The sequence below is a fragment of the Tupaia chinensis genome, unplaced genomic scaffold (assembly GCF_000334495.1).
Source record: "Tupaia chinensis unplaced genomic scaffold, TupChi_1.0 Scaffold000377_2, whole genome shotgun sequence".
Classification (NCBI taxonomy): domain Eukaryota; kingdom Metazoa; phylum Chordata; class Mammalia; order Scandentia; family Tupaiidae; genus Tupaia; species Tupaia belangeri.
Window position 1 is genome coordinate 1234009 of NW_006159876.1, and position 13735 is coordinate 1247743.

Genomic DNA, 13735 nt, shown 5'->3' on the forward strand with positions numbered 1-13735 from the left:
CCGGGGCCCCCCCCCCCGCGGGCCACTCACCGCGCCCGCATCCTCCCCGCAGCCCCAGGGCCTGCGCGCCCCAGGTAAGCGGCCGCACACCTGCGTCCCGCGCCCCGCACCTGCGGCCCGCGGTAGCTGAAGAAGCCAAGAGGGAGGAAGGGCCCGGGGCCGCAAAGTTTGCCCCCAAGAGCCAGGTGGGGAGGGCCCAGCGCTCCCGGCCAAAGGGCCAGACCCTAGGCAGGAGGACCTGAATGGGGCTCAGGACGAAGAAAGGGGGGCAGGCACCTCACTTTCTGAAAGCAGGGTTAGACCAGGACGGTGGAGTCCAGAGTGGCCCTGACAGCCTAACTAGTGGGTCAGTAGCAGTCGGGACAGGGGTGAGAGGCGCCGGGCTGGCAGCCCGGAAGGGCAGATCCGACTCCCACGCCTTCCGATTTAGTGGGAGGCGTCCGGGAAGCTCTGGCTCAGGCAGGAGTGCCTTCTGGGAGCAGGGGACTTGGGAACTGGGTTTAGGGCCCCTCACCTCCACCTCCCTGACCCCCCCCCCACCGGCCTGGCCTTGCAGTTTCAGACCTCTCACCAGCACCAGTAGGCTCAGGACAGGAGTCCAGTCGTTCTGGGAGAGACCTGGGTCACCTCTCTCAACGCCAAGAACTCAGTCTCCCCATGGTGTGGTGGGGTTCGGCCCGGACGCCACAAACCCCCTTGGCACCTTGTCTCCCTACAGCTCCGCTCCTCTCTGCGTGCGTGCCTGTGTGCCTCCACCGCTCCTTCCTCCACGTTCCCGCTGGGCCCGTCTTCTCCCGCTCTCCCAATCTCGGTCTCTACTCCGTTAGAGTTACCACCCCTACTTCCCCGCCTGCACCCGGGCGCCCCTGCAGCCGCTTCCTCCCCCCAGCCCCCCTTGGCATTAAGTGTCCTTAATGGACACGTTAATTAAACTGTAATTAATCATACTGTCCGGTCCAAGTTTGAACAATTACCCTAATCAAACAGAAGTTAATAATGGCAGGGATGGCCCGGGGCGAGGCGGCCGCCCGGGCAGGGGGCGCAGCGGCCACGGCAGCTATCTGAGGCGCAGCAGCGGGAGCACAGCCTGTCCTTGGAACCCGGGCGGCGCCATAAATCTTCCGCGGTGGCGGCGAGGGGTCGCGCTCGCCCCCGCCCCCTCGTTTTCCCTCCTGCTCCGGGTGACGGGCCCTCGCCCCCCTGCGTTCTGGCTCCTCTGGGTCTCCTCTGCTCCTCCTCTCCCCTCTCCTCTCCTGGCTCGCAGGGACGCTGGAAAGGCCTTACTTAGGCCTCGCCCTCCAGGGAAGTTGCGCGGCCTGGCCTGGGGTTGAGCTGGCCTCTCCCACCCGCCCTGGCTGAAGTGTTCCCTAAGGTCCCCAAACCATGCCCAAGTTCGGGGACTCTGTCTCCTCTGCGGGTCTCTCCTAGAAGCGGTTCTTGCTTCCCCCCTCCGACTTCCCGGCCTCCCTTTGATTTCTGTCGGCGGGGTCAGCCCGGCCTGCTTGCTCTGCCTCTGGCCCCTCCACTCGCCAGCCTTTCGAGGCCCTGCCTCGTCCCGCTGCAACTCCATTCCCTCCCACTCAGAAAACGAGAGGAACCAAGTCTCCATCCCAGTCCCCACCCGATCAGCGCATCCCCCCTCCCTCGCCTGGGCTCCCACACCCCATAATTACAATCCCGCTCGGTAATTATTCTTAGCCTCCTAATGATTTTTTAAAAGGCATCTCAGAATTCAGTATGGTGGTGACAACGATCCTGGGGTGCGGACGCCCCCAGGGCGGGGACGGTGGGGGTGGAAAGAGGGTGGACAAGGTCCCGGTTGCATGGCCGGTCCTCCTGCCTCTATTGTATCGCGAGGTCAACGACGCCTCCAGAGCTGGCCCCTAGGTCTTCGGGGACCTCTCTGACAAAAGGTCGCACTCGGTTACCACGCCCTGGGGAGTGCAGGGTCGCGTCTGCGTCCTCGTTCAGCACCGAAGTGCGGACAGCTCCACGGCTCGGGCCGGCGCCTGGAGACCCACCCAATTCTCCGACTCCGGGTCTGGAGGAAAGACCGAAGGCGCGGGGCCAGGCTGGGGAAGCGCCGCCACTCGGGCTGGTCTCTGCGGAGCAGGACCTGGGGCCAGGCTGGGCCTGGGCTCCGGACCAGCGTCCGGTCTGCGGGTATCACCGCAGGCTCGTTCTAGGGTTCGCAGAGCAGGCGCTCACAACGGCCATGGGATTAGGTTGCGGTCATTTGTTCCCATTTTATGGGCGGGACACTAGGGGTCAGGCAGCGGAAACCCACCCAGGTTCGGGTCGGTGAGGCCCGCGGCCGAGCTCCTCGCCCAGCAGAGAGGGCCTGCTTGCGAGCGGACGCTGAGACGCGTGCAGCGCCGCGGCTCACTCGCCTTGCAACTTTCCCCGCCAGCCCGCAGAGGGACGGCCTAGAAAGCCAGGTCACCTGCTCAGAGGCAGGCAGCCGGCGAGCGGCAGAGCTGGACTGGAACTCCGGCTCCGAAAGGCTGCGGGCGGGGGCTCTGGGCCCTGAGGCGGGTTCAGAACACCAGGAGCTGCGTCCTCACTGACCTCGACCCCTCCCCAGTATTGTGCACTCTCTCTTTTATCTGCTACCCGCTGGCACCAGAGGCCGGGGGCCAGACTCTGGAGCCACAAGGAGCCACAACGCCGCCCCTCCCCCAAAACTCCCACCCTGGCCCGCGCTGCTTCGATGTCCGGGAGCGGCGTCCGCACAGGCTGGCCTCCAGCGCCAGTTTGGCTCCGGCTGGGGCTGGGGCCGAGGCCGGCGGCCGCGCCTCCTCGGCGAGCACATATCTTTTACCAGTTGAATTAACGGCAGTTTTCGTCAGTTAATTAGGTTTAATTTACATAATTAGTACAGTATAAAGAGGATTGGGGATAATCATGGGGTACGTAGCGCTTACTGTGTAAACACGTATTCTGAATTAAAAATCAGATGTAATTAAGGCGCGCAGGCCCTGTTTAGGCAGGGTTTTAATTGTAATGAATTTCTAATTAACACTCAATGATTGCCAAATGCAAAGGGCTGTAAAATTTTCTTGTAGTTTTGCTAATTTATTGTTTACTTAATATCTGGATATTAATCCAAGGGCCAGATAGACGGGAGCCCAGCGCAGCCGCCCTGGCCCAAGCAGTGCAGGAGACAGGGCGGGGCTTGCTGGCCCCCTTCGGACAGATACAGTGAGGCTAGCAGGGAAGAAGGCCACCACGCTCCCGGCCCACTTCACTGGGGGTGTCACTGGAAGACCCAGGCTGGGAGAGGGCCTGGACTGGAGGGGGTCTCACACTCTGGGTTCTCCATCCCAGACCCCGGTTGGTGAGGGGGACAGTCCCCCCAGCAGGGTATTTCTGCTCCAGCACATCAAAAGGAGAGAGAAAAGTCGGGACCTCAACCCAGATTCAGTTCTTCCACTGACCACTGGGGGGCGACAGGCCTTGGCTTGGCCTCAGTATCTGCATCTGCCAGGTGGGCGCACTGTCTGGCACTTTGCAGGAGTGAGGGATAGATCCCGAACTCCAAAGACACCAGCCCACAGACGTCTTTCTTCTGCAGCCCTGTGCCTGGTGGGGCTGGGCAGGTGCTTGGGTGTAGGTCCCCAGAAGGCCTTGGGGATGGTTTGAAGGTCTTGGGGTTGGACTCTGCCTGACCTGAAGCTCTCAGTGCACCCCGAGATGTGAGTGAGGCTGGGAGGGACTGAGGGGGAACCCTGGCCTGGCCTTCCCAGTGACAACCCAACACAGATGCCTTCAGAGCCTGAGCCAAGGCACTGGGAAAAGAGGATGAGCGGCCCCAGCTGGCCCAGGAGTCCTCCACAAGGACCTTCCCAGGTCCCTGGTTTGGGGCCATGCACATTCCAGGTGGTCCTTAGGATGAGGGGCCCACCTGTCAGCCCGAGCATGACCACAACCTCTTCCCAAGGTCTGTAAGCATGGGAGAGACTGTGGCCATTTAGAAGTTTCCTTCCTACCCAGGCCAGCTGGTGGCATGGTGGTTAAGGCAGCCGGGGCCCACATGGCTGACTGCGTGCTGGGTGTGTGTGTGCATGCATGCCCAAGATCCCGAAAGGAGGGAGAAATGAAGGGATTGGGGCACGACCAGCCCTCAGAGGGAGTGCTTTCTCACTTTCTCTCTCTTTCTCACGAGCACTTGTACAAATTAAAAACCAAAAGAAAGCAAAACACCAAGTTTCCTGCCAATGCAAGAAGGCACGTCCAGAAAATCCAGTGACTCAGAGGCTTCTGTCCCACAGAACAAGCTGCCTCAGCTTCCCCACGTCTGCCTTTCCAAAGCCTCAGACTTCCCCCACGCTGTGCAGCGGCCCTCATCCTCCTCTGTCTCATGGCTTTTAGCTTCATCGCTGAATTGCCGACTGGTTCGTACTTCCTCGTCACCTGTGGGCAAGTGTTGTCCATGCTCTCACGGGGGGGTTCCGGTGCCTGCTGCAATCCCAGGACCTGGCACATCGTAAGCATGCAACATGGTTGGCGAAGAGTGAGCAGCATTTGACGTGAGGGCTGGGAGCACAGCCGAGGTCCCAGCTGACTTGCTGGCTGCAGTGGCTGCTGCCCCTGGGGTCAGTGGCCAACCTGGTTGTTCGAGTGTAGAAGGTTCTCTGCTTCCTGGTGATGTTTAGGTCTTGGGAGTCCCACCTTCCACCACACTCAGGCCAGCCCTTTCAGCCAGGGTCCCTGAAGGCTTGTTCTCAGGAGGTGGGGAGCAGCTGGCAGCTTGCTAAGCTGTCCTCAGTGACAAGGGGCTTCCTTCCCAGGGGACCCTCACTTAGCATGGTGCAGGGAGGAGCTGGAAAGAGAATGGACTGGAGCCAGCAGGCCTTACTCGATTGAATCCCTGACCGGCCTCTGCAAAGTACTCTTAAGGGTCTTGAGGGTCCAGGATGATGTAAGGGCTGGGTGTGTGGCACATGGCGAGGGCCAGGACTAGAGGAGGCACCAAGAGTGCAACAGCTGTGGAGGCACTCCCTGTCCAGGTCCTGAAAACCCTCCCCAAGTCCCAGCCCCTCCACAAAGCAGGAGTGAAGAGCAGGTGCTCAGGAAATGAGACCGGCCCTCCTGACAGCCTCCCATCACGTGAGGATGGCTGTACTGGTGGAGTCCAGTCTGCTTGCTGGCTGGTTAAGGCAGCTCAGGACCCAGGGCTGGGGCACTGGGACATTGCATCAGCTGGAGGAAGGGCGGGGCTTCCAGGCCACCCGTTCCCACAGGTTTCCTGACTCTAGTGCACTGACCCCAGGAGACCCAAGTTGCAATATTATCCACATACCAGATAATTCTTCCATTTAAAGTGTGCATTTCAATGATTTTTTTCCCATATAGTCACAGAGTTGCAACCATCACCATTTTCAATATTAGCATATTTTTATCACCCCAAAGAGAAACCTTGAACCTACTAGCTATCACCTCTCATTTTCCTACTCCACCCGAGCCTAGACGACCACTGATCTACTCTTTATTTCTACAGATCTGATTATTCTGGACATTTCGTGTAAAGGAAATCATACAATGTGTGGATCTTTTCTAACTGGCTTCATTCGCTGAGCATAGTTTTTGTTTTTGTTTTTTCTTGGAGAGGTTTTTGCCATAGGGTGCGTGCGTTCACCAGACAGACAGAGACAGAGAGACAGAAAGCAAGAAATCACCCCCCAGGGGGGATGGTCACGCCACAATCCCTTCTCCCCCATTCTCCTCTCGGGATCTTGGGGCGTGCATGCACACGTGCCTGGTGTGAGTTTAAGCCACCGTGTCCGGGACTCAAACCATGGTCGACTACATGGGAGTCCAGCGACATAGCCATTATGCTAACTGCTGGCCCCCAGCTGTGCATAGTTTTCAAGGTCCACCCATGGTGCAGTGGGTATCAGCATCTCATTCGTTTCCCCGCGCTATTGATGACAAAGTGCACGTACGTGGGAGAGCGAGAGGGAAAAGAGAAGCACCTACACAGCGTCTGGTCACACCACAGCCCCTCTCCCAGTCCTCCAGCCCATCTCATTTTATTTTGAACAGAAAGAAAGATAAAAAGAGAGAGAGGAAAAGTAAGAAAGCAAGCCACCAGGTCCAGGACTTGAACCGTGATTGGCCATGTGGGAGTGTCCAGCACCTTAACCACCATGCCACTTGCTGGTCCCCCTATGTATCTTTTTATTATACTCATCCTAGTGGGTGTGAGATAGTAACTTCTTGTGGTTTTGATTTGTATTTCTCTGATGAAATGATGTTCGGCATTAGCCTATTAGCCATTGTACATCTTATTTGAAGAAATGTCTATTTAGGGAACTAGCAGTTAGTGTAATGGCTATGTTGCTGGACTCCCACATAGTCAACTGCAGTTCGCATCCCAGACCCGGTGGCTTAAAACACACCGGGTGTGTGTGCGTGCATGCCCAAGATCCCAAGAGGAGAATGGAGGAGAAGGGATTGCGGTGTGACCATCCCCCCTGGGAGGTGATTTCTCGCTTTCTGTCTCTATGTCTCTGTCTGTCTGGCGAGCGCACGTGCCCTATAGTGAAAATCTCTCCAAAAAAATATAAATAAATCAAATAAATGTCTATTTAGATTCTTTGCCTATTTTTTCACTTGAGTTATTTGTATTTTTATTATTGAATTGTAAGAGTTCTTTACATTTTCTAAATATGAGTCCCTTATCAGTTGTGTGATTTGCAAATACATATTTTCTCCAGCTCTGTGAGTTGCCACTCACACTCTTTTCTAAACGGTGTCCTCTGAAGCATGGAAGTTTTTAATTTCGATGACATCAACTTATCCATTTTATTTTTTGCTGCTGGTGCTCTGGGAGTCATATCTAAGAAGGCTTCCTGTGAAATCAGTGTTTTCTTCTAAGAGCTTTATTATTTAGCTCTTTTAGTCTATTTCCTATCCATTTTGAGTAAATTAAAAACAATTTTTTAAGTTTATTTACTTTTTCCTCAAGTGAAATAGAGACAGAGACGCAGCATCTCAACAGGGTCCTAACACCAGCCTCAGCTGCCCCTAGGTCAGGGGCATATCCATGGCCAGCATGCTCAGGGAGGTCTCTGGACATGAACCTGGAACTTTCCCATGTGGCTTAGCCTCACAGAGCACTGCATTTCCCACTGCACGGCCATCCAGGCCCCTTGAATCAGTTTGTGTGTGTGGTGTGAGGTAGGGGTTGGGAGTCATTCTCTTGCATGTGGCTACAGTTGTCTCAGCACCATTTGTTAAGAGATGACTCTCTCTCCAACAGATTATGTTGGTATCCTTCTGGGTTTTCTGGTCTGGAGCAGTGGCTCTCCTCCTTTCCCTAGGAGAGGTGTCGCAGCCTTGCTGGGATGTTCAGTCAGCAAGAACATTATGGGACAAGCAGATGGCGCAATGGCTACGTTGCTGGACTCTAGGGTAGTAAACTGCAGTTCAAGTCCCCCGGCTGGGGGAGGAGTACTCTGGAGCTCTCTGACACCTCCATGGTGTCCAGCATAGGTGCTGGGGACACTGTGGAGTCAGCCAGCTCTTCCTCAGCCCTCCGGTGTACCAGAGGACACAGTTCCTGCTTGGGCGGGGACACAGCAGGGGTCAGTAGGCTACTCCCTGCTCTCTGGAGCTCCTGCTCTGGCAGGGAGACCCACAAGGGAGTTACGGAACTCTCAAGTGGTGGCAACTGCTACGAGGAGGAAAGAGGCTGGGTGAAGGGATCCAGGGACAGGATGAGGGCCAGAAATGGCAGCAGTCACTTTCCCACGGCTATGGCCACCAGCTAAAAATGTCAAGTCCCCACGGGTGCTCCGCTGGGCTCCTGGCATCTCTCATCTTGTTTAGATCTCTCAAAATCTTATGATGCCAGCAGTGAACTTCATGGTTAAGGAAGTCAGGTTCAGAGAGGTGAAGTGATTTGCCCAAAGCCACCCAGCCAGGCCACAGTAGGCCTAAGACTCAAACTCAGACCTGTGCACTGAAGGCTGGCTCTGAGCAACAGCGCAGGACCCAGGGCTGGGGCACTGGGACATTGCATCAGCTGGAGGAAGGGCGGGGCTTCCAGGCCACCCGTTCCCACAGGTTTCCTGACTCTAGTGCACTGACCCCAGGAGACCCAAGTTGCAATATTATCCACATACCAGATAATTCTTCCATTTAAAGTGTGCATTTCAATGATTTTTTTCCCATATAGTCACAGAGTTGCAACCATCACCATTTTCAATATTAGCATATTTTTATCACCCCAAAGAGAAACCTTGAACCTACTAGCTATCACCTCTCATTTTCCTACTCCACCCGAGCCTAGACGACCACTGATCTACTCTTTATTTCTACAGATCTGATTATTCTGGACATTTCGTGTAAAGGAAATCATACAATGTGTGGATCTTTTCTAACTGGCTTCATTCGCTGAGCATAGTTTTTGTTTTTGTTTTTTCTTGGAGAGGTTTTTGCCATAGGGTGCGTGCGTTCACCAGACAGACAGAGACAGAGAGACAGAAAGCAAGAAATCACCCCCCAGGGGGGATGGTCACGCCACAATCCCTTCTCCCCCATTCTCCTCTCGGGATCTTGGGGCGTGCATGCACACGTGCCTGGTGTGAGTTTAAGCCACCGTGTCCGGGACTCAAACCATGGTCGACTACATGGGAGTCCAGCGACATAGCCATTATGCTAACTGCTGGCCCCCAGCTGTGCATAGTTTTCAAGGTCCACCCATGGTGCAGTGGGTATCAGCATCTCATTCGTTTCCCCGCGCTATTGATGACAAAGTGCACGTACGTGGGAGAGCGAGAGGGAAAAGAGAAGCACCTACACAGCGTCTGGTCACACCACAGCCCCTCTCCCAGTCCTCCAGCCCATCTCATTTTATTTTGAACAGAAAGAAAGATAAAAAGAGAGAGAGGAAAAGTAAGAAAGCAAGCCACCAGGTCCAGGACTTGAACCGTGATTGGCCATGTGGGAGTGTCCAGCACCTTAACCACCATGCCACTTGCTGGTCCCCCTATGTATCTTTTTATTATACTCATCCTAGTGGGTGTGAGATAGTAACTTCTTGTGGTTTTGATTTGTATTTCTCTGATGAAATGATGTTCGGCATTAGCCTATTAGCCATTGTACATCTTATTTGAAGAAATGTCTATTTAGGGAACTAGCAGTTAGTGTAATGGCTATGTTGCTGGACTCCCACATAGTCAACTGCAGTTCGCATCCCAGACCCGGTGGCTTAAAACACACCGGGTGTGTGTGCGCGCATGCCCAAGATCCCAAGAGGAGAATGGAGGAGAAGGGATTGCGGTGTGACCATCCCCCCTGGGAGGTGATTTCTCGCTTTCTGTCTCTATGTCTCTGTCTGTCTGGCGAGCGCACGTGCCCTATAGTGAAAATCTCTCCAAAAAAATATAAATAAATCAAATAAATGTCTATTTAGATTCTTTGCCTATTTTTTCACTTGAGTTATTTGTATTTTTATTATTGAATTGTAAGAGTTCTTTACATTTTCTAAATATGAGTCCCTTATCAGTTGTGTGATTTGCAAATACATATTTTCTCCAGCTCTGTGAGTTGCCACTCACACTCTTTTCTAAACGGTGTCCTCTGAAGCATGGAAGTTTTTAATTTCGATGACATCAACTTATCCATTTTATTTTTTGCTGCTGGTGCTCTGGGAGTCATATCTAAGAAGGCTTCCTGTGAAATCAGTGTTTTCTTCTAAGAGCTTTATTATTTAGCTCTTTTAGTCTATTTCCTATCCATTTTGAGTAAATTAAAAACAATTTTTTAAGTTTATTTACTTTTTCCTCAAGTGAAATAGAGACAGAGACGCAGCATCTCAACAGGGTCCTAACACCAGCCTCAGCTGCCCCTAGGTCAGGGGCATATCCATGGCCAGCATGCTCAGGGAGGTCTCTGGACATGAACCTGGAACTTTCCCATGTGGCTTAGCCTCACAGAGCACTGCATTTCCCACTGCACGGCCATCCAGGCCCCTTGAATCAGTTTGTGTGTGTGGTGTGAGGTAGGGGTTGGGAGTCATTCTCTTGCATGTGGCTACAGTTGTCTCAGCACCATTTGTTAAGAGATGACTCTCTCTCCAACAGATTATGTTGGTATCCTTCTGGGTTTTCTGGTCTGGAGCAGTGGCTCTCCTCCTTTCCCTAGGAGAGGTGTCGCAGCCTTGCTGGGATGTTCAGTCAGCAAGAACATTATGGGACAAGCAGATGGCGCAATGGCTACGTTGCTGGACTCTAGGGTAGTAAACTGCAGTTCAAGTCCCCCGGCTGGGGGAGGAGTACTCTGGAGCTCTCTGACACCTCCATGGTGTCCAGCATAGGTGCTGGGGACACTGTGGAGTCAGCCAGCTCTTCCTCAGCCCTCCGGTGTACCAGAGGACACAGTTCCTGCTTGGGCGGGGACACAGCAGGGGTCAGTAGGCTACTCCCTGCTCTCTGGAGCTCCTGCTCTGGCAGGGAGACCCACAAGGGAGTTACGGAACTCTCAAGTGGTGGCAACTGCTACGAGGAGGAAAGAGGCTGGGTGAAGGGATCCAGGGACAGGATGAGGGCCAGAAATGGCAGCAGTCACTTTCCCACGGCTATGGCCACCAGCTAAAAATGTCAAGTCCCCACGGGTGCTCCGCTGGGCTCCTGGCATCTCTCATCTTGTTTAGATCTCTCAAAATCTTATGACGCCAGCAGTGAACTTCATGGTTAAGGAAGTCAGGTTCAGAGAGGTGAAGTGATTTGCCCAAAGCCACCCAGCCAGGCCACAGTAGGCCTAAGACTCAAACTCAGACCTGTGCACTGAAGGCTGGCTCTGAGCAACAGGGCTTCCTGTGCGCTGCAGGCTGAGTTCTCTTAGGGCTCCAGGGAGAGAGACAGGGCCCCCCATGGTCACTCCACTAGGCTGGGCAGTGGTAGAAGCACATGCCCGGGTGAGGGAAGGCAGGGGGGGGTGGGGAGGGGAAGCCCACCAGCAGCTGCAGGAGAAAGGCCAGTTCCTGAGCCCTTAGGGACCCGCCGTTCACATCTGCAGAGGAAATAGGCTGGTGGCCCGTCCCCGGGGAAGGGAGATGAGACTGGGCACAGAGGCTGAGGTGGCGTGTGTGCCTCTGGGAGTGTGTGGCGTAGGGTGCCTAACCGGGAAGAACGGGGTACAAACCAGCCTGTCAGAGTTTGTGCACGTCACAGTCCACAGCCGGGATGACTTCATCATGACATCAACACCATCCACAACTACCATTTACCAATGGGAAACTGAAGCCTAGAGAGGTTAGGCGTCTTACCAGGGTCACACAGCAAGTCAATGGAGGAGCCAGCGCTGGAACCCCAGTCTGTGTGACTCCAAGCCCATACCCTTCATAGATATGCCCCCCCAAACAGGACTGCCCACAAGGGATCCAGGGAGCCATGGGGTGGAAGAGAAGGGCTTGACTTGGGTGCTAGGGGCTCACATAGAATCTTGCCTCTCCTACTGTTGAGTGATTCTGACCAGAAGATTGGGGAAAAAAAAAAAACCTCTTAAAAAATAAATATTTTTATTACAAAAATAGTACATGGTCACTGTATTACATTTGAAAATCGCGGAATAGCAGAGAGAAAATCGAGATGTGGTCTCAGTCCCAGCACAGGCGGCTGGAAGGGGGCCGTCTCTGTTCTCTGAAGCCATGGCCGCCCGCTTGCCCTTTCATTGGTCCAGCTGCTCTTTTCTTCAACGTCTCTGTCGTGCCAGGCCCTGACCCCGGTCCTCCCTTCCAGGGTTCTCACTGAACCGAGGACAGATGGTTTAGGGCAACAGGGGAGGACGATCCTGTGGGGTCAGGCAGTGACGGGGAAGCCCCCAGGGAATGGAAGCCCTGGCTGGGCACCTGCAGTCACAGGTGGGCCTGGCCAGGTGGGGTGCTGGAAAAGGCCTTCCAGAGGAGCCGCACTCCGGCCGAGTCTCGAAGAACAGGAAGAACCGGCGGAATGAGAGGACAGGGGACAGGTATCCCAGGCTGAGGGGACACACTATGCCCTGGTGTAGAGGCAGTCTTGGCACAGGGAGTGGGACATCACCCGGCCATGGAAACGGGGAGCACGACCTGGGGTGGGGGGTCACCATGCTGCTTCGTTCTCGCAGGGGCCCTGGGCAGACCGACGGGCGTGCGGCCGCGTGGCCGCGTTGCACGTCCAGCTCATCTGCAAGACATGCACGACTGCTTCTCTTTCCTTTCCAGTTCTGCTCTAGGGCATGTGTGCTGGCCAGAGTCAGAGAAAGAGAGAGGGAAAGCGAGAAATCACCCCCGGGGAGATGGCCACGCCGCAGTCCCTTCTCCAGTCTCCCCTCAGGCTTTTGAGCACACATGCACGCGTGCCTGGTGTGTTTTTTAAACCGCTGGGTCCAGGACTCAAACTGCACATTAGCCATGTGGGATCCAGCTGCCTTAGCCACCGTGCTGCTGGCGGGCCCAGGATTGCTTTTTCTCCCCCAGAACTTTTTCCACGTGGCCGCCCTCACGGTTTTCCCCGTGTGGACCCCCACCTTTCCTAGCTCTCCTCCCTCCCACCCTCCCTCCCACCAAAGAAAAGGGCAAAGAAGGAAAAGAGCCAGTCCCTAGCAAGACCCAGCAGCACAGTCTGACGGGCTGCTCTTAACTAAGTCTGTGGGCAGGAGAGACTTTTTATCCCTCGCAAGTTAATGCAAACTGTTAGGGAGATAGATAAACGACAGGGCTGCCGATGGACTGTGGGCTCCAAGGAGGGACATTTGTCTCACTTTAGGAGAAGGACCTGGAGGGCTCAGCCCCATCGACTCGCTCATTGTGTTGTTATCTGCCAGCGAGGTGGTGACACCGCAGCAATTAAGACAAACTTTAGTCTATAAGTTGGTGCCTGCAATCTCGAGGCTTCAAAACAAGACAAATGGTACCGCCAAGGGAGGAAACAAAGCCTTTTCCGGACTCTGTCCAAAGTCTCTGCGAATATTTGTAGTTGTTCAGCAGAAAATTTGTCATTATGAGGTCTGGGCTCTGTGGTCCCCCGCCCCACACATCAGTGGTCTGTGCCAGCCTGGCCGTCTCGGGCTCCCCGGGCCTCTCCGAAGGCAGCCCTGACAGCCTCGTCCCAGCGGCCTGCTCTCTAGTTTGCAAGCATCTCCGTGGGTCAGGGACCTGACTTCTGCCAAGGCAGAGGCCATGGCAAACTGGCAGGTGCCATCGCGACCCAGCCCGCTGCGGAGGGCCACAGACCTCGCCCCCTGCCCAGCACCCACAGAGGCCCAGGGCCTCGGCCCCACCTGCAGCTCCCCTCCAGCCCCCAGTGTGCCCCCAGGTCCCCATGCCCTGGCCACCACTCCCACCACCACAGCCCCCTTTGCCTCACCCCTCCCACCCGCCCTGGGTTGGGCCACTTCTGGCTGCATGAAGTGAAAACGCCCGACCCCTCCACGTGGAGGCTGGGCCCAGCACCCACAGAGGCCCAGGGCCTCGGCCCCACCTGCAGCTCCCCTCCAGCCCCCAGTGTGCCCCCAGGTCCCCATGCCCTGGCCACCACTCCCACCACCACAGCCCCCTTTGCCTCACCCCTCCCACCCGCCCTGGGTTGGGCCACTTCTGGCTGCATGAAGTGAAAACGCCCGACCCCTCCACGTGGAGGCTGGGACTCGTCCAAGCCTAGGGAGCACGGGGCCCCAAGAACGGAGCCAGGGCCCTGCCCAGGTTGCTCTGAGCCGTCAGAGCCGGCTCCGGAGGAACTGCACCTCCCTT